The sequence below is a fragment of the Pleurodeles waltl genome, chromosome 8 (genome assembly GCF_031143425.1).
Source record: "Pleurodeles waltl isolate 20211129_DDA chromosome 8, aPleWal1.hap1.20221129, whole genome shotgun sequence".
Classification (NCBI taxonomy): domain Eukaryota; kingdom Metazoa; phylum Chordata; class Amphibia; order Caudata; family Salamandridae; genus Pleurodeles; species Pleurodeles waltl.
Genome location: NC_090447.1, coordinates 692,245,066 through 692,266,344, shown reverse-complemented (window position 1 = coordinate 692,266,344; position 21,279 = coordinate 692,245,066). Strand labels below are relative to the sequence as shown.

At 44.9% G+C, this 21,279-nt stretch overlaps 1 protein-coding gene across 2 annotated transcripts in view; it reads left to right on the top strand.

The window, feature by feature from the left end:
- The window catches only part of LOC138250219 (organic solute transporter subunit alpha-like), a 531,589-nt gene that overhangs the window by 233,699 nt on the left and 276,611 nt on the right, over nt 1-21,279 (top strand). The gene's annotated exons all lie outside the window — the stretch shown is intronic.

Sequence of the window (21,279 nt, the reverse complement as noted above, 5' to 3'; positions counted from 1 at the left end):
CACTGAAGAAACAAAGGTTAAAGTAATGTTAGGTGTAGTAAAATTCTCTATTTTTGATTTTTTTTTTAAACCTTAGAAATTAATTGGAAAAAAAAACAAGGTTAAAGTAACTTTAAAGTTAGGTGTATTTCTCAGTGACAACGTTCATGTTTTGAACCGAAAAAACTGAGAAATTCACTAGTTAAAGTTAGCAGCACTATAACTTGGACCCCCACCATGCACTGTTTATGACCTCACACGACATGACTCATGACATGTTCTATGACGTCATTTATGACATCACTGATGACATCCCAAATTACATCATTGGTGACATCACTGATCATCCAGGTTTCTTTTTCCTGCATATTGCTGAATAAACTGCTATGACTTTACAATTACTATAGTTCATATTTACAATCAGCCACAGATGTATGGGAAACCCTCACTGAGTACAGTGTACATATGGTAAAATTATTTTTTAATACATGTAGTGCTTTAGATAATATTTTGCAAATATTTTGTGTTGTAACATAACAGCGTCTGGTTTATACTCTGAAAAATGTTTGTAAAATATATGTGAGTATTGACTAATATTCAATATTCCAGTAGTGAAGGTGTATTTGCTCAGTTTCTGTAAACTCTCATATGGATAAATGATACCAGCAATCTATTTTGAAGGTGCAATTTTTCACACGAGAACCACTAAATTGTTAACTAAAAAAGGTATTTTCTCGTGAGAGCTGTAGAACCTCACTACAATCAGATGCTCAAAAGTAACAAAACTGAAGGAAATAGTAGTATACAGGACAGAGTAACTTCTCTACTGAAACCCATCTCTTTCATGACAGATGTGTGTAGTAGGATGTGGACAGAGACTGGTCTCTCCACAAATACCTCTTTCCCGGATTACAGGTGTGCATATTAGTGTTTGTTGAGGGACTGCCCTCTCCACTGATTCCTCTCTGTCAGTTGACAGGTGTGCGTAGTAGGGTGTGTGGAGAGAGACTGATCTCTCCACTGAGACCTCTTCCTCATTGGACAGGTGTGTGTAGTAGGGTGTGTGGTAAAAACTGATCTCTTTACTAACACATCTCTCTCAGATGATGGGTGTGCTCAATAGTGAGTTAAGAAGGACTACCCTTTCCTCTCAGACCTCTCTTTCAGATGGCAGGACTGTGTAGTAAAGTGTGTACATGGAGTGGCCTCTCCTTCCAAAACCTCTCTAAGATAATAGGTATACGTAGTAGGGTGTGCTAAGAGAGACTGCTCTCTCTGCTGAGTCATCTCTCTCAGATGACCGGTGTGCTCATTAGAATGCGTATATCGTCTGACTTCTCTTGTCAGACCCCTCTCTCAGAAGATGACTGTGCTTAGTAGGGAGTGAACATGGACTACCCTCATCGTCCAGACTTCTCTCTCAGATGACGGGTGTACGTTGTAGGTTGTGGGAAGAGAGAAGACTGGCCTCTCTGCTCAGACATCTCTCTGAGATGACAGGTGTGCATCTTGGAATGTGTATATGGACTCATCTCCTGTGTCAGTCCTGTCTGTCAGATCGTGGGTGTGCGTATTAGAGTGTGTACATGGACTCGCCTCTCCTGTCAGACCTCTCTCTCAGAAAATGAGTATGCATAGTAGTGTGTGTATATGGACTAGCCTCTCCTCCAGACGTCTCTCTCAGATGACGGGTGTGCGTAGTAGGGTGAATGGAGAGAGACAGGCCTCTCCAGTGAGACCTCTTTCTCAGATGATGGCTCTGCATAATAGGGTGTATACATGGGCTATCCCCTTCTGTAAAAACTCTGTCTCAGATAATGGGTTTGCATTGTAGGGCGTGCACGTGCATTAGCTTCTCTTGTCACACATCTCTTTCTGATGACTGGTGTGCATATTAGTCTGTGTACATGGGCTGGCCTCTTCTGTCACAGATCTGTCTCAGATGACGGGTGTGCCTAGTAGGGTATATAGAGAGAGACCTCTCTCTTGGATGATAAGTGTGCATAGTATGCTCTGTCCAGGGACTCTCCTCCCTGCTAACGCCCCTCTTTCTGATAGGAGTGTGAATAGCAGGGTGTGGGAAGAAACCGTACTCTACTCACAACTCTTACAAAGCCGAACTCTTACGAAGCCGATGAGCATAAATAGTACACTGACAAACACCGTGGGCCAGATGTCGGTAAGCTGGGTTTTGCGACTCGCAAATTGCAAGTCAGAGCGACTCGCAATTTGCGACTCGCAAAATCTTATGCACAACAGTGTCCCTGACTCTGTTTGCGACTTGCAAGGGGTTCGTAAATGCCCACCTCATGAATATTCATGAGGTGGGTCCAATTTGCGACCCCCTTGAGACTCGCAGCACTCACAGGGATGGTGGCCTGCTGGAGACAGCAGACCACCATGTCTGTGACTGCTTTTAAATAAAGCAGTTTTTTTTTTGTAATGCAGCCCGTTTTCCTTAAAGGAAAACGAGATGCATTACAAAACTAAAAAATGAAACATTTTCGTTTCATTTTTTCAGAGCAGGCAGTGGTCCTATGGACCACTGCCTGCTCTGGAAAAATGTTTTTAATGCCATTCACAAAGGGGAAGGGGTCCCATGGGGACGCCTCCCCTTTTGCGTATGGGCCAGCACCCATTTGAAATGGGTGCTAACTCCGATTGGTTTGCGACCGCGTTCGCGGTCACAAAGCAATCCTGCATTGCACTGCGACTCGCAATTAGGAAGGGGACACCCCTTCCTAATTGTAACTCGCAAACCCATTTTGCGATTCGGTAACCAGGTTACCGAATCGCAAAACGGGTTTTGTGCATTGTGCATTGCAAAGTGCAGTTTGCACATCGCAAACAGCGAAATTCGCTGTTTGCAACTGTAGGAGGCTGGCCTGGCTTGTAGTGGGTACCAAGGGGTACTTACACTCTGTACCAGGTCCAGTTATCCCTTATTAGTGTAGAAGAGGTGTTTCTAGCAGATTAGGCTGATAGAAGGTAGCTATAGCAGAGCAGCTTAGGCTGAACTAGAAGACATGCAAAGCTCCTACTATACCACTGGTGTCATATGTACAATATCATAAGAAAACACAATACACAGATATACTAAAAATAAAGGTACTTTATTTTTATGACAATATGCCAAAAGTATATCAGTGAGTACCCTCAGTATGAGGATGCCAAATATACACAAGATATATGTACACAATACCAAAAATATGCAGTAATATCAAAAGGAAGTAATGCAAGCAATGTAAAGTTACAGTAGATTGCAATAGGAGCACATAGGTATAGGGGCAACAAAAACCATATACTCCAAAGTGGAATGCGAACCACGAATGGACCCCAAACCTATGTGAGCTTGTAGAGGGTCGCTGGGGCTGTAAGAAAACAATGAGGGTTAGAAAAATAGCCCACCCCAAGACCCTGAAAAGTAGGTGTAAAGGGTACCTATATTCCCCAGAGAGCACAGAAGTCGTGATAGGGGAATTCTGCAAGGAAGACCAACACCAGCAAAGCAACCAAAGTGGATTTCCGGACGAGAGTACCTGTGGAACAAGGGGACCAAGTCCAAGAGTCGCGACAAAGTCGAGAGTGGGCAGATGCCCAGGAAATGCCAGCTGAGGGTGCAAAGAAGCTGCCACAGGATGGTAGAAGCTGTGGATTCTGCAAGAACGAAGAGGGCTAGAAACTTCCCCTTTGGAGGATGGATGTCCCACGTCGTGAAGAAGCTTGCAGAGGTGTTCCCACGCAGAAAGACTGCAAACAAGCCTTGCTAGCTGCAAGGGTCGCGGTTAGGGTTTTTGGATGCTGCTGTGGCCCAGGAGGGACCAGGATGTCGCCACTTGGATGAGAAGACAGAGGGGGTACCCAGCAAGTCAGGGAGCCCTCACAGAAGCAGGCAGCACCCGCAGAAGTACCGGAACAGGCACTTGGAATAGGAGTGAAGCGGAGCTCACCTGAAGACACAAAAGGGAGTCCCACAACACCGGAGGACAACTCAGGAGGTTGTGCACTGCAGGTTAGAGTGTCGGGACCCAGGCTTGGCTGTGCACGAAGGAAATCCTGGAAGAGTGCACAGGAGCCGGAGCAGCTGCAAATCACGCGGTACCCAGCAATGCAGTCTAGCGTGGGGAGGCAAGGACTTACCTCCACCAAACTTGGACTGAAGAGTCACTGGACTGCGGGAGTCACTTGGACAGAGTTGCTGAGTTCCAGGGACCACGCTCGTCGTGCTGAGAGGTGACCCAGAGGACCGGTGATGCTGTCTTTTGTTGCCTGCAGTTGCAGGGGGAGGATTCCGTCGTCCCACGGGAGATTTCTTCAGAGCTCCATTGTGCTGGAAGGAGGCAGGCTACCCCCAGAGCATGCACCACCAGGAAACAGGCGAGAAAGCGGCAGGATCAGCGATACAAGGTTGCAGTAGTCGTCTTTGCTACTTTGTTGCGGTTTTGCAGGCGTCCTGAGCAGTCAGCGGTCGATCCTTTGGCAGAAGGTGAAGAGAGAGATGCAGAGGAACTCTGATGAGCTCTTGCATTCGTTATCTAAAGAATTCCCCAAAGCAGAGACCCTAAATAGCCAGAAAAGGAGGTTTGGCTACCTAGGAAGGAGGATAGGCTAGCAACACAGGTAAGAGCCTATCAGAAGGAGTCTCTGACGTCACCTGCTGGCACTGGCCACTCAGAGCAGTCCAGTCTGCCAGTAGCACCTCTGTTTCCAAGATGGCAGAGGTCTGGAGCACACTGGAGGAGCTCTGGGCACCTCCCCTGGGAGGTGCAGGTCAGGGGAGTGGTCACTCCCCTTTCCTTTGTCCAGTTTCGCACCAGAGCAGGGCTGGGGGATCCCTGAGCCGCTGTAGACTGGCTTATGGAGAGATGGGCACCATCTGTGCCCATCAAAGCATTTCAGAGGCTGGGGAGGCTACTCCTCCCCAGCCCTGACACCTTTTTCCTAAGGGAGAGGGTGTAACACCCTCTCTCTGATGAAGTCCTTTGTTCTGCCTTCCTGGGCCAGGCTTGGCTGGACCCCAGGAGGGCAGAAACCTGTCTGAGGGGTTGGCAGCAGCGGCAGTGAAACCCCGGGAAAGGTAGTTTGGCAGTGCCCGGGTCTGTGCTAGAGACTCGGGGATCATGGAATTGTCTCCCCAATGCCAGAATGGCATTGGGGTGACAATTCCATGATCTTAGACATGTTACATGGCCATGTTCGGAGTTACCATTGTGACGCCATACATAGGTAGTGACCTATGTATAGTGCACGCGTGAAATGGTGTCCCCGCACTCACAAAGACCGGGGAATTTGCCCTGAACGATGTGGGGGCACCTTGGCTAGTACCAGGGTGCCCACACACTAAGTAACTTAGCACCCAACCTTTACCAGGTAAAGGTTAGACATATAGGTGACTTATAAGTTACTTAAGTGCAGTGGTAAAATGGCTGTGAAATAACGTGGACGTTATTTCACTCAGGCTGCTGTGGCAGGACTGTGTAAGAATTGTCAGAGCTCCCTATGGGTGGCAAAAGAAACGCTGCAGCCCATAGGGATCTCCTGGAACCCCAATACCCTGAGTACCTTAGTACCATATACTAGGGAATTATAACGGTGTTCCAGTATGCCAATGTGAATTGGTAAAATTGGTCACTAGCCTGTTAGTGCCAATTTTGGTATACAGAGAGAGCATAACCACTGAGGTTCTGGTTGGAGAGCCTCAGTGAGACAGTTAGGCATCACACAGGGAACACATACATATAGGCCACAAACTTATGACACTGGGGTCCTGGCTAGCAGGGTCCCAGTGACACATAACAAACATACTGAAAACATAGGGTTTTCACTATGAGCACTGGGCCCTGGCTAGCAGGATCCCAGTGAGACAGTGAAAACACCCTGACATATACTCACAACCAGGCCAAAAGTAGGGGTAACAAGGCTAGAAAGAGGCTACTTTCTCACACAACCCCCCCCCCCCCCAAACAAAGGACAATAAGGCTAACCTTGGCCAGTTGAGAATTTATTGTCTAAGTGGTGATAAGTAGAGAGTAGCTCTGCAATAGACTGGTTACTCCCTTTATCATCCACTATATGGTTACTTCCCTGAGGGGATGTAAACCACCCTGTTTGAAGTTTTTTAGCTAAGCAACAATGTGAAGATATATTTTCAGAGTTTCTATCAGTAAGTTTTAATTTAGAACAGTGGGAATTGTCCACTGGACCTATTTCAGTGATGAAAATGCCAGACAGGGATGCTGTCTCAGTAAAGCCATAGCTGGGCAAAAACTTTGTCCATATGGCTGGAAGAGAGAACAGGGATGCTGTTTCTCTTGAGTTGGAGCAGGGCAGGGATGCTGTCCTATGAGCTCCACACTAGGGCAGAGTTGCTGTCCTAAGTGTTGTGAGGCAGTGCAGGGTTTCTGCACTAAAGTTTCTCTGGGAGGGTTGGAGGGATGCTCCATGTTAACTATAATGGTGCTCTTTTTCTCAACAATATTAGTTATCCCACAGAGAGGTACTTCCACCTCAGGTAGTACAGCTATGCCAGCTGATGATTCCCTTGGAACAGGTGCCACCCCAGGAGAGGTTTATCCCACCACAGAATGGTATCCTGAATGGCAGGGAGGTTAGGGGATACTGTGATACCCTTTTTAACTGATGTTGGAGAGGGATCCTGAGTTTTCAGGCCTTCTTCTCTCCTTTGCTTTTTCATTTCAGTAGAAATGAGAGGGAACAATTCCTCAAGGATACCCAGCATGGCTGAATGGGTATAAAACTCTACCTCAGCCCAACCTGAGGCCTCTAGGTCATTACCTAAGAGACAGTCTACAGGTAAGCTAGGTGACACTACCACCTGCTTAGGCCCAGTAACTCCACCCAAACTACCCTTATCCCTATGCTTATCCTGAGATTTCTCACCATCTTTCTTCTTGCCATCCTTGTCACCCCCTGTATGAACTTTTCTGTTCACTCTTGTTCTGACCCATTTGTCTGCCTTCTTTCCCAATTCTTGGGGAGAGGTCAGATCTGAGTCCACTAGATATTGATGTAACAAATCAGACACACAGTTATTCAGAATATGCTCTCTCAGGATTAGATTGTACAGGCTTTCATAGTCAGAAACTTTACTGCCATGTAACCACCCCTCTAAGGCCTTCACTGAATGGTCAACAACGTCTACCCAGTCTTGTGAAGACTCTTTTCTGGTTTCTCTGAACTTAATCCTGTATTGTTCAGTGGTTAAGCCAAATCCATCCAAGAGTGCATTCTTTAAAACTGTAAAATTATTGGCATCACTTTCCTTCACAGTAAGGAGCCTATCCCTACCCTTTCCACTGAAAGATAGACATAGGATAGCAGCCCACTGCCTTTGAGGGACCCCCTGTACCATACAGGCCCTCTCAAGTGCAGCAAACCACTTGTTAATGTCATCCCCCTCCTTGTAGGGGGGAACTATCTTATGCAGATTCCTAGAATCATGCTCTTTCACAGGATTGCTATCAGGAATACTGCTGCTGCCACCATGGGGTCCAAACCCCAACCTCTGTCTCTCTTTTTCTAAGTCTAGGGATTCCCTGTCTAGAGCCAGCTGTTGCTGTTTAAGCTTCAGCCTGGACTCTTCCACTCTCAATTTATTGAGTTCCCTTTCTAACATTCTGTCATCAGGGTGGGTGGGTTGGGAATGCTTTGACACAGAAGAATGATGTGAATGAACAGAGGGAGACCTCTCCCTAACAGTTGGCACCCTAGCAACCTGGCCTGCAGGAACAAAAATATCCCTACTGTGATGGGAGCTTCCATTACTACCAGCTATGCTAGGTGGTCTGCTAAGGGGCAGGTTAGGAAGGGCACCCTCTAACACTCTTACTGGGGGCTCCCCTGAGTCAGAGTGTGAGATATCACCTGACTTCTCAATTGAAGTGCCAGCTAAGGCCATATCATTTTCAACAAGCATGTTAGACAATAATTCTCTAGAGGGATCCTTTCCTACCACTAAACCTCTATCAATGCAGAGACTCCTTAGGCTCTTAAAGTTAAGGTGGTCATAAGCTGTGTTGGCCATATTAAGAGGAATTCCTACATCAGACATGATAGAAAAAGGTTTAGGGACAGATAAAAGAGAGAAAAAGTTTTAGGACTTTTTAAGGAAACAGAAAAAACCTTTTTCAACTTTTTAGAAACGTTTTGAAAGTTTAGAGGTACTTTTCAGCACTTAGCAGATAGTGTAAGAGAAGAAAAGCAAAACTTTTTGGTTAGGTGTACATACACTGAACTTGTTTTGTATATTATTCTCTTATGAAAAGTACACAATGACAAAGTGGTAAGTAGTTGCAAGCACTTATCCCACCGCTGCACAACCAATGTAGAAGGCGGGCCTGGCTTGTAGTGGGTACTAAGGGGTACTAACACTCTGTACCAGGTCCAATTATCCCATATTAGTGTAGAAGAGGTGTTTCTAGCAACTTAGGCTGACAGAAGGTAGCTATAGCAGAGCAGCTTAGGCTGAACTAGGAGACATGCAAAGCTCCTACTATACCACTGGTGTCATATGCACAATATCGTAAGAAAACACAATACACAGATATACTAAAAATAAAGGTACTTTATTTTTATGACAATATGCCAGAAGAATCTCAGTGAGTAACCTCAGTATGAGGATGCCAAATATACACAAGATATATGTACACAATACCAAAAATATGCAGTAATAGCAAAAGGAAGTAATAGAACAATGTAAAGTTACAGTAGATTGCAATAGGAGCACATAGGTATATGGGCAACACAAACCATATACTCCAAAGTGGAATGCGAACCACGAATGGACCCCAAACCTATGTGAGCTTGTAGCAGGTCACTGGGGCTCTAAGAAAACAGTGAGGGTTAGAAAAATAGCCCACCCCAAGACCCAGAAAAGTAGGTGTAAAGGGCACCTATATTCCCCAGAGAGCACAGAAGTCGTGATAGGGGAATTCTGCAAGGAAGACCAACATCAGCAAAGCAACCAAAGTGGATTTCCAGACGAGAGTACCTGTGGAACAAGGGGACCAAGTCCAAGAGTCGCGACAAAGTCGAGAGTGGGCAGATGCCTGGGAAATGCCAGCTGAGGGTGCAAAGAAGCTGCCACTGGATGGTAGAAGCTGTGGATTCTGCAAGTACGAAGAGGGCTAGAAACTTCCCCTTTGGAGGATGGATGTCTCACGTCGTGAAGAAGCTTGCAGAGGTGTTCCCACACAGAAAGACCGCAAACAAGCCTTGCTAGCTGCAAGGGTCGCGGTTAGGGTTTTTGGATGCTGCTGTGGCCCAGGAGGGACCAGGATGTCGCCACTTGGATGAGGAGACAGAGGGGGCGTCCAGCAAGTCAGGGAGCCCTCACAGAAGCAGGCAGCACCCACAGAAGTACCGGAACAGGCACTTGGAAGAGGAGTGAACCGGAGCTCACCCGAAGACACAAAAGGGAGTCCCACGACAACAACTCGGGAGGTTGTGCACTGCAGGTTAGAGTGTCGGGGACCCAGGCTTGGCTGTGCACGAAGGAAATCCTGGAAGAGTGCACAGAAGCCGGAGCAGCTGCAAATCACGCGGTACCCAGCAATGCAGTCTAGCGTGGGGCGGCAAGGACTTACCTCCACCAAACTTGGACTGAAGAGTCACTGGGCTGTGGGAGTCACTTGGACAGAGTTGCTGATTTCCAGGGACCACGCTCGTCATGCTGAGAGGGAACCCAGAGGACTGGTGATGCAGTCTTTTACTGCCTGCGGTTGCAGGGGGAGGATTCTGTCGTCCCACTGGAGATTTCTTCAGAGCTCCTGGTGCAAGAAGGAGGCAGGCTACCCCCAGAGCATGCACCACCAGGAAACAGGCGAGAAAGCAGCAGGATCAGTGATACAAGGTTGCAGTAGTCGTCTTTGCTACTTTGTTGCGGTTTTGCAGGCGTCCTGAGCAGTCAGCGGTCGATCCTTTGGCAGAAGGTGAGGAGAGAGATGCAGAGGAACTCTGATGAGCTCTTGCATTCGCTATCTAAAGAATTCCCCAAAGCAGAGACCCTAAATAGCCAGAAAAGGAGGTTTGGCTACCTAGGAAGGAGGATAGGCTAGCAACACAGGTAAGAGCCTATCAGAAGGAGCCTCTGACGTCACCTGCTGGCACTGGCCACTCAGAGCAGTCCAGTGTGCCAGCAGCACCTCTGTTTCCAAGATGGCAGAGGTCTGGAGCACATTGGAGGAGCTCTGGGCACCTCCCCTGGGAGGTGCAGGTCAGGGGAGTGGTCACTCCCCTTTCCTTTGTCCAGTTTCGCACCAGAGCAGGGCTGGGGGATTCCTGAACCGGTGTAGACTGGCTTATGCAGAGATGGGCACCATCTGTGCCCATCAAAGCATTTCCAGAGGCTGGGGGAGGCTACTCCTCCCCAGCCCTGACACCTTTTTCCAAAGGGAGAGGGTGTAACACCCTCTCTCTGAGGAAGTCCTTTGTTCTGCCTTCCTGGGCCAGGCCTGGCTGGACCCCAGGAGGGCAGAAACCTGTCTGAGGGGTTGGCAGCAGCAGCAGCTGCAGTGAAACCCCGGGAAAGGTAGTTTGGCAGTACCCGGTTCTGTGCTAGAGACTCGGGGGATCATGGAATTGTCTCCCCAATGCCAGAATGGCATTGGGGTGACAATTCCATGATCTTTGACATGTTACATGGCCATGTTCGGAGTTACCATTGTGACGCCATACATAGGTAGTGACCTATGTATAGTGCACGTGTGAAATGGTGTCCCCGCACTCACAAAGTCCGGGGAATTTGCCCTGAACGATGTGGAGGCACCTTGGCTAGTGCCAGGGTGCCCACACACTAAGTGACTTAGCACCCAACCTTTACCAGGTAAAGGTTAGACATATAGGTGACTTATAAGTTACTTAAGTGCAGTGGTAAATGGCTGTGAAATAACGTGGACGTTTTTTCACTTAGGCTGCAGTGGCAGGCCTGTGTAAGAATTGTATGAGTTCCCTATGGGTGGCAAAAGAAATGCTGCAGCCCATAGGGATCTCCTGGAACCCCAATGCCCTGGGTACCTCAGTACCATATACTAGGGAATTATAAGGGTGTTCCAGTATGCCAATGTGAATTGGTAAAATTGGTCACTAGCCTGTTAGTGACAATTTTGGTATACAGAGAGAGCATGACCACTGAGGTTCTGGTTAGCAGAGCCTCAGTGCGACAGTTAGGCATCACACAAGGAACACATACATATAGGCCACAAACTTATGAGCACTGGGGTCCTGGCTAGCAGGGTCCCAGTGACACATAACAAACATACTGAAAACATAGGGTTTTCACTATGAGCACTGGGCCCTCTCTAGCAGGATCCCATTGAGACAGTGAAAACACCCTGACATATACTCAGAAAGAGGCCAAAAGTGGGGGTAACAAGGCTAGAAAGAGGCTATTTTCTCACAGCAACGTGCAAACTGCTTCCTACATCTGGCCCCATCTCCTGTGGAAGAGCAATATTGGTCAACTACACAAGTGTTAGTGCTTAGAGTGTGAGGATACAGCACTCCACCTCAAAATGGTCCTATTGCTCGGAAACCATAAACTCACTACCTACATCCATACATAATAGGGAGTGCTAAGGTATCCCAAAGAAATGTCCTTGAGTGTTCAAAAAATCTAGTAATACCAGGACATTTCTCATAATTCCTATCGTTTAAAAATACAGTCTTTCTTAAACGTCCATTGAAGAAGGAGCCATGATACTGTGCTTCAATCCAAAATTGTGTCATTATTCCATTAATGATCATTCAGCATCAGCCCAGCAACGCGTTTCAACCCCCCAGATGGGACTTCATTAGGGTTCTTTATTCACTTTTTTACTGTTTCTCTGATGATTCTTCTATAGCACATGTCAAATGCCAACCGTCCAAATATTCAATTATATTTAACCCTTAATTTCTCACAAACGACTTAACGGATTTGCACCAAATCACAAAAATCACAATCTGTGAACCAAGATCTATCTACCTTCTTGACGAATTTGGTGTAATTCCATTCAGCAGTTTTTGCTGTAGCCGTGTCTAAATTAGTCTATAGAAAATACATGGGGATTTTACGTTTTGGTGTCACCCTTTTTTCTCACCCATCACTTGACACTTTCCAGGAAGGGCCTGCGGTGGATGACCTGTATTTTTTGTGTCAAAGTTATTACCTAACTGTAACTACCTACTAAGGTCTCCAGTGGGTAGTTACAGTTAGGACCTAGTTTCCATAGGAAGAGCGTTTTTTGTATTGCCAATAACGTTAGCGCCGCTCCACAAATCAAAAGTTATACTTCAGTCAGTTCAACTGCTGTGTTAAAGTTTTGGGATGATCCGTCAAGTGGGGCAAAAAAAAAAGAGGAGGTTCCAAAATGCGTCTCCCATGCATTCCAAACAGCTCTACGGAATTACCCCAAATTTGGCAGAAAGCTAACGCTTGGTCCAGAAAACATGCTTTAAGAGATTTGGAATAAGTCTGTTCAGTTGTTTCTGAGATATTAGAGTTTAAAAAATATAGATATCTAGGGATCTGCGGTTACCAAGTAAGGCCTTGACTGGCTGGTTGCAACAGGAGAGAAAGGTTGCACCCGCCCCTTTGTTTGTCGCATCTGCTGGGGGGTGGGAAAAGAAGAGTGCAAAAACACTTAAGGGTTCAGGATACAGGTATCCTGACTGTATAGGACACATAGAGGGGTCCAAAACCCCTTGTGGACAAATAATTGCCCAATTTTGTTTTTCATCCAATCAGCTGATCTGCTGACCTATGAGGTGGATCCGCAGATCCAGAGAAAAACTTTGAAAAAAAAACACCGGCCATGCGCAGCTTGGGTTTGGTTACATGCAGGAGGGTTGGCCGCCGGACTAGCTATGAGGTAACTATAAAACTCGCGTCCCTGCCATACACAGTTTTTTCTTCAATAATTTGACTGCTAATTTTTCATTTTTATTTTTAATGATGTTATAAAAATAGTCATGAGTGCTGTAATATCTGGAGCAATAAGCAGTGCATGACAAGGGCGTGAGCTATAGTTACCTTAGGGTACAAGTTATAGTTACATGAAATAACTATAAATGCTGAATTTCTGTGGTTTTGTGTGCGTAAATTAAGGCCCTAACTATAATGTCCATGTGGCCTTTGTTTTTTCAAGTTAATTTCTATGATTTTTTAAGTTCTGTTTCCTAACTATAACGTCCCTGTAAACTTTTATTTTATTCTTTAAATACATTCATCCCAAAATAATATATTATACAGTTACGCTTCAACATGTGGAGAATGGATTAATGTAATTTCTGTAAAATTTGCCTATGCCAAGTATTTTCTAAATGTAATTCTTCACAAGGCCTGAAGGATTTTTAGCTATGTCACAAAACTAAATAAGGAGCATTCACATCACAGCGAATCACAGCTTTGGATGAACGTCTGTTGCTTTAGACTTTGCAATATCATTGTTGTCGAGTTGGTGAGGTCTGCACTCTTAGGGTAAATATTGATCAAACAGATCTCTTTGTACTGAAATATTTCGTATAGTCATCGTATAGGATCTTACACTGGTTGTATGGACCTTTGACTGTTGACTGCAAGCGTATGAAAGGAGTTAGCTTCAGTAACACATTTCAATTACATTGAAACCAATGTGGCTCCACAAAAATGACAGAGAGGATAGTATCCAAGCCATGGAGGTTTATTATTAAATTAAGTAAAGTTACAAGGCAATCATTTAGTAGTTTATTTAATGCAAAAAACTTGTATATCAATATAATTATGTAATATAAATGTGTATATTATAAAGAAAAAGATACAAAATATGACAAAATAGAGAGCACCGAACAGGATATAAATTGGTTTAATAAAGGAATTCTAAATAAGGTATCAAAAGTGACAATAGAGAAGTTCAAAGTGGAAGGAGTGCACATCAGAAAAAACTAATTAAGGTTCAGGGGCAAGACACGGGTGCTCAAGCATGAAGTTCAACACCCTAGGCAAGGAGAATTAGCAGAGTTCAAGAAAGCTCTTTTCTCAGTGAAGTAAGGACAGGATCTGCTAAACTATTCTATGAAACAGACAATTTATACTCACTAGAAGGCTCTGAAAGTTTCGTCCCACCAACTCCCACTGGGCTGTCCAATTAGGTCATGTCTGTGAGTAGGTAGACTCCCCAAGTTTCCAGCATAGAACAAAGAAATATCCTGTGATACGGACTTGAATTTAGCAACAGTATAGTTTGCCTGGTTCAGGAGACTCTCCCCATTCCCACGTACTACATGTCCATGGCAAGTTTCAATTAAACTGTGTAATCTAACAGTTCCCAACAGTAAACAAACATCCAATCTAACTAACAAGCACTCCTTGATAACGCACCTGCAAGGAGAAAAGATCATGAAACTTGGAAGGCAATTTACGAAGAAATAATCATAGTGGCTGAGATCTAGTCGCAAGTCATGTCAAAATTTTGAGAAGAGAAAGATGCCAGCCAACCGGATATCGTTAGCATGAGGGAATACATTAATAATAATTGTGTTGATATGTGACTCACTATAGGTAAGTGCAGTCACCTACTATCAAGTTGATTAATACAGTGCACAAAGGTTAGTAGCATTATCGTAAAATGAGTATGATTAATGTATAAATGTAAATGGAGCACTACATGATGCTGCTTCAGTCCCCCCGATGCCTAGAATAGCCATCACACAAAACAATCAACATTTCTGAGACCGGTTTCAAAACGTGTTGTCTTTTGTTCTTCACATTTAGCATTTTCCAACGTCTTCATCTCATCATAAATTCTACACTGTTCATCCTCCAATTCAGCTTCTTCCCACTTCCACTTAGTAAAACTTTCCTCAACTGTCATCCTCTAGGTCCTCATATATCACATCCTCTCACCATATCAAATAAATTCAACAAACACCAACAATCAAAAAAAGTCTGAATATAGCACTTAAACATCCACTACCAGTACTACTAATGTAATTGCCTACCACAGAAAACAATTTTTAACTTGCCTCAGTGGCACCTGTAGCTTCTACTTGCTTCAGTTCTGTTGACACTCCTGTAATATTTTTCACATATTTTTCAAATCTCCTTATTCTTGTCCTGGATGTAAATGCAGCTTTTCTGAACGTTTAGCATCTGACAGAATTTTCCCACTTTTGCTAGTAAAATATCTATAGGAAGTCAGTTTTGCAAGACCATAGATTTAATAGCTATTAGCTCAGTATCAATAGCTAGCAAAGTTCTAGCTGTACTAGTTGGAAGCTTATCCACTAACGTTGAAAGCTTACTAATCTTTTTAAGTCATTTAACACAACATCCACAGAGAGTATCATAACACCAGAAATATCTTCCACTCTTTGTGAAGCACTACCTGTACACTTAGGCCTAGAAGGAAATTCAAGTACTGGACTATCCAAAATTTCTACATGATAGATCTTAGGAAACACTAATGCTAGGTAGAAGCTATCCATCGAATTCACAGGAAGTTTATAACAAGCATTCATTCCGCACACTTACTAAACTCTCATAATAATAGAATATTTCCCAGCAAATATCTGATCTGTGTAGCAGAGAACCTCAAACAGATGATGACAATCACTCAATCCCACATTTTTTAAAATTTGGAATGTTCTCCTCTCGCTTCGCAAACCAAAACTTTCCTTTCAGTTTCCAGCCGAAAGTCAGCTTAGGATGTGTTCCCAAATCTCTATTCCTAGGCTCCTCCTTTCCTCATTTATCTTTCCCAATATCTCTTCACGCCTTGGTCCTTTCCTCAATAACTGCTCTCTTGTCTTGCAAATCATCAATAAATTTATTTTCAATGGGGTGTAACAAATAAGCCAGGTTCTGCCTAGAGACATAGGTAGTGTTAACTTTCTCCTAGGATGTAAAGAAATGTCACACAGAATCTATCTCTTTTGCATTAGGTTGAGGATTCAAATGTTTGTACAGAGGCATTTCTGACAGGACCAAATCATAATTTAAAAGCTAATATTCAAAATAATCTTGATGATACAGTAAACTAAGAATTATACGAGATGCCATGAGTTAGAGGGATGTGGTGGTAGGTCATACCTTCTTCTACAGATGAGGGTGATTGAGTGCAGACATAACACTTTTTTACTGGCATTAAGTGTGAATAACCAAGCAACTATTTGAAAAGACATTTGAAGAGAATTCTCCCTCTGAGGCATCCTTATGCAAATCTCTAAAATCAAAGTCATATTGTTCTACTTTGTGCGATGTAGTAGGAATGAATGTGGGGTTAATCTTAACAGGACTACGTTGGTTCTTTGACAGGATTACAATTGTTTCTATATTGTCAGGCCTTAAAAGAGATGAACAGATGCAAGCAAGCTGATGATTACTGCAAATTACTTCTATTTGTACAAAGAAGCAAAACTGTGTTTGTTGTTACACAACTGTGTTATGCACTATTTTCTTCATGAGCCATCCCTACTCCAAATTCATCTAAATTGGCAACCATACTCTTCTTCAGGATCCTTTGCACTAGGGTATCTTTAGAATTCAAAAAAGTTCATAGGTGACAGAAATCAGTTCATTGTTACAGTTCAGTTAAAGTTAGGTTACAATGGCTAGAATCAGCAACCTAAAGAAATTTAAACTTCCACTGTGGTAGTTTTTATTTACGGTGGGCTGCAGGCACTGTCTATTGATCATCATGTTCATAGGTAATTGGGTCAAGATCATTGTCAACAAAATATGCCCACTCTGGAGCTGAGTGCCTTCGATTGGGCACCCTCTGTCTCTTTGATCTCCTAACTGCTGGCTGTTCATGTCCGCTATCACATAATCCGCTCAGTTCTGTCTCCTCAGTGACAGTTGGTGGGATGCGCGCCACGGATAAACTTGGTCTCAGTCTCTCACATCTTCTTGCACAATCCTCCCTTCTGGGATCAACCTAATCACATTATTTGTCCTTCTCCAGGTTCAAAGGTTTCAGGTGACCATTATGCTGGTTCACTGTGGCTTCTCCAGGCTCACTTACCACTGTCTCAGGACTCGTCTCAACTTAACTCTGTGTCACTTCTGAAATTTGAATCACCGGTTGACTCTGAGTTGCCTGGGTGGTCCTTTCAACCCCCTTGCTCCTTCTAGGTAATTAGCAATCTGACTCTGCAATTCTGTGGTTGATGTTACCACCTCTTCCTCAGGTCCTCTCACTTGCTGTGTATGGGAGGCATACACCCAGCTAGGCAGTCCACCACATTTGGTGGCTGTGTTGGTGACTAGAATAACCTAAAAAGGCCACACCAATGGGCTCAAACATGGCTTTCTGATGTGTCTCTTCACCAGGACCCAGTCTCTGAGACTAAGGTCATGGCACTGCTCCTGATTCAAACGGGCAGTTACACCTTCGACCTGGTGAGAGACAAAGTGCATCACATCATCCAGTCCTTTGCAGTAATCAATAACCACATCATTGGAAATGTTCATAAGCCATTAGCAGATTAGCAGGCACAGTAGGCAACATCATGGCCTTCCCCATGAGGATCTTGTGAGGTTCACAGAACGGGGTACCTCTGACACTCATAAATACCAAAGGCAAAGCATCCAGCCACTTAAGAGAGGTAGAAGCACACACTTTAGCCAGGCAGAACTTCAGAGTCCCATTCACTTGTTAGATGATGCCAAATGCTTCATGGTGGTAACTACAGTGCAGACATTGTTCAATCTGCAAAGCTACGTACAGCATTCTTAGAATCTCATTAGTAAAATGTGTTCCACGGTCTGACTCAAGATAAACTGAAAATCCAAAGTTGGGAATCAATCCCTGTAGTAAACACTTGGCCACAGTGAGACTGTCATTCTTTCTAGTGGGGGTTAGGCTTATACCCAACAGAAGATACGCACCACAAACAGGACATATTGCAACCCATTAGACATGGGCATTCTCTTGACTTCTTACCACAAATCAGCCCCAATCAACAACAAATTGAAATTGGTCTTATTCTCTGGTTAATTTGTATATTCCCCAATAAATGCATAGGAGCCACAGCACAATACAAGGCAACTTTACCTACATAGTGGCTTACAGCTGTTACATAACTGTTGCCACTCCTGTGTGCTGTTCGTTTAACCACAGCAATTACCAGAGGCATCTGCTTTTCCTCCAATAGTTCCATCACATAATTGCGATTTTGGAAGGAGGATCCAGAAGATGTCATAAACCCTCTTTGCGACCACCCCTATCAGAGGTCATGAGCAACACCAAAGTCATACTGACTATCTGTAAAAATAGTAACCTTCAATTGGGCTGAGACACATTAAGCTCTAATAAGAATGACCAATTCAGCCAATTGTGTAGTAGTAGCTACATCACAGAGCTAGGAGGCTTCCACCATACTGTCTAGGGTGCAAACAGCATAAGCAGCTCTCGAACGTCCCGTTCCATCTCTCAGGCATGAACTATCCACAAACAATACATAATCAGGCTCTGCAAGGGTTTCATATTCAATGTCAGGTATTGGCTTGGTGCATAGTTCAGTCACACTGAGACAGTCAGATTTATCCTCCCCTCTCTCAACCTTACTTTCAGTCAATGGCAACAGCATGACAGGATTTAAACTGAAGCAGCATGCTAGCGTTATATTGTCATCTGTCAGCATGACCTACTCATATTTTGTTAATCTGCTGCTGGTCAGGTGTTGGGTCTCTGTGCGAGTGAGAAGTACCTCTAAAGAATGAGGAACCATCACTATAAGAGGATAGCTCATTACTATATTCTCACTCTGCTTGATGCCAACACCTAATGCTGTGACAGCTTTAAGGCATCTGGGCAGTCCTGAGGCTTCAGGGCCAAGGGTAGTTGAAAAGTAGGCTGCAGGTCCATAGTCCTTGAGAATCACCCTATGTTTGTGTAAACATTGAGAGAACACAGCTCACCCTCTCACTGAAAAATAGTACAGACTCTTTACTGTAATCTGGCATTCCAAGGGCTAGGGCACCAAAAAGACTTTCTTTTAACTGTTTGGACGGCATTCATGCTTTCGTTTTCCCATGGCATCGGATCGGACACATCCACGCGCGTCAACCTGTCTAGAGGTTTTCCCACTAGGGAGAAGTTGGTTGTACACTGAGGACAGTCGCCCACCATTCACAGAAATTTCCCGATTCTCTGCAAAGCTGGAGGATTTATTTTCAAAAGGGCAGAAATTCTCTCCTGTGACACCTTACTTACTCCATTCTCAATGTGATGTACCATAAGACAGGACTTCTTATTGACAATATTACAGGTTACTAGGGGACACTTTGGCCCTCATTACGACTTTGGCGGTCTTTTGAAAAGACCGCCGAAGCCTTGGGCGCCAATTTACCGCCAGTCCTGGCAGTATGTTTGGCACCACATTATGACATTTCCACTGGGCCAGCAGACGGAAACAGGGTTTCCGTCTACTGGCCCAGCGGAAAAGTCACCACAACATTGAAGCCAGCTCGTGATGGAGCCGGCTGCAAAGTTGAGGTGCGTCGGGTGCAGCAGCACCCATCACGCACTCCACCGCCCCTAATTCGGGCAGTGAAATGCGCAATAGGGTTGTGCATGGGGGCCCCTGCAGTGGCCATGCCAAGTGCATAGGCACTGCCGGGGCCCCCAGGGCCCCCCAGAGTCACCCATAGAGCCAGCCTTTCAGGCTGGAGGATGAGGACTCATAATCCCCAGGGCAGCGCAGCCTGGCGGTATCGCCGGTATTACTATCGCAGGACTGCCATGGTCATAATGTGAGTCTATTGGTGGTACTAACGTGACATTATCGCCTCCCGCTGGGGTCAAAATGACCCCCTTTATGTACATTTTGTAGCCAAATGGTTTAACAAGGCAATGGTGTCATCCTTTCATGTCTATTCTGACACGGATTCCACCAATGGGTCATCAATGTATTGGACCTGGACTGAATTATGCTGTAGCTTCAAAGTCTGCAGATGCTTTTTCAAGAACTTATTGAAGATCACAGGACTTTTGTAGCAGGGTCGACATTGCCCCGCTCCAGACCAGTGCCCCAGAGGACAAAGAACGGTACCCCGATGGTGCCTTACAGAGCGCAGATGGGATGTCAGCTGACATCAACCCGGAAGTAAAAGAAAGCGAGAGGAGCACAGAAGCGTTGGCGTTCTGTGCGGAGAAGGAGATGGTGAAGGAGATTGCCGAACGAGAGAAAAAGGAGAGGAACGGGAGCGCAATACCCAGGGAGACAAGGGTGACTGAGACGTCAACCCGACCCTCACGGACTGAGCCTGCGACCACCAGCGGTCAGACAAATACCAGAGCCGGCCACGTCGCCTGCTTGTGGAATCTCGCCAGGTACCACTAACCTTGGGTTTATTAGTATTCATATTTTTGTTTGGTTTGGGTTAAAATCACTTGCTCGCCTAAAGATACTCACCACGCACGGAACGGGCTGCACGAGGCAGGAAGCTCGGGAAAACAGTGGATGCTTACAGACGCTTCCCGGTTGAAAGCCGAGTGTCGACTGTTCACCCGAACACACACCTTCTCACAAAAAAACCCTTTTCATTCTGAGATAAGGATCCTTTTTGGAAGGGGATACTCACTTCACTCCCTACCCCTTTAATAATAACGAGGGCAAAGACCAGTACACTTGTTTGTATATCTGTTTTTCCATTTTCTTTTTGGGCCCACCGACGGAGAGGCGTCCCAACCACGATCCTCTGCAAACAAAAGGAGACAGAAAACCATTAAAGAAATAATCCAACTCGAGAGAGACAAAAGCAGGAAAAGAGGACTGAAAGACAGCAGAAAGGAAAGGAGAAAGTGACTCTAAGAAGAAGAAATAATAGAGAGACAACACACAGTACGTCAAAACCCTACATGTCAATGGACAATCCACCCGGGTATTAATAGATTCTGGGTGCAGTCAATCCGTTATTAGAGCCTACTTAGTAAAGAAGGCAACATTACCCACGGAAGAAAACTGTGTCTATTTGTTGTATCCATGGAGATCTGAAGCACTATCCTGCAGTCCCCGTAACACTCAAATGGAACGGACAAACAGATATAATCAGGATGGGCGTTATTAAACCGCTTGTCGAAGAAGTCATCATAGGAACGGATTACAGAAAATTCTCTGAATTGTTAGACAGTATCAAAGGTACAGATAAACCAAAGACCTGGTGGGAAGAAGCTCCATTCTATCACACTGATATTTCCCCGGGAAAAGAGAGCCCTAAATTAAGCACAGCAGGAAAACGGGCAGGAAAGAGACTATATTAAACCCACAATACCGCCCTCTTGTATTCTGATCAAAAGAAAGTAGCATTATCTTCAGTAC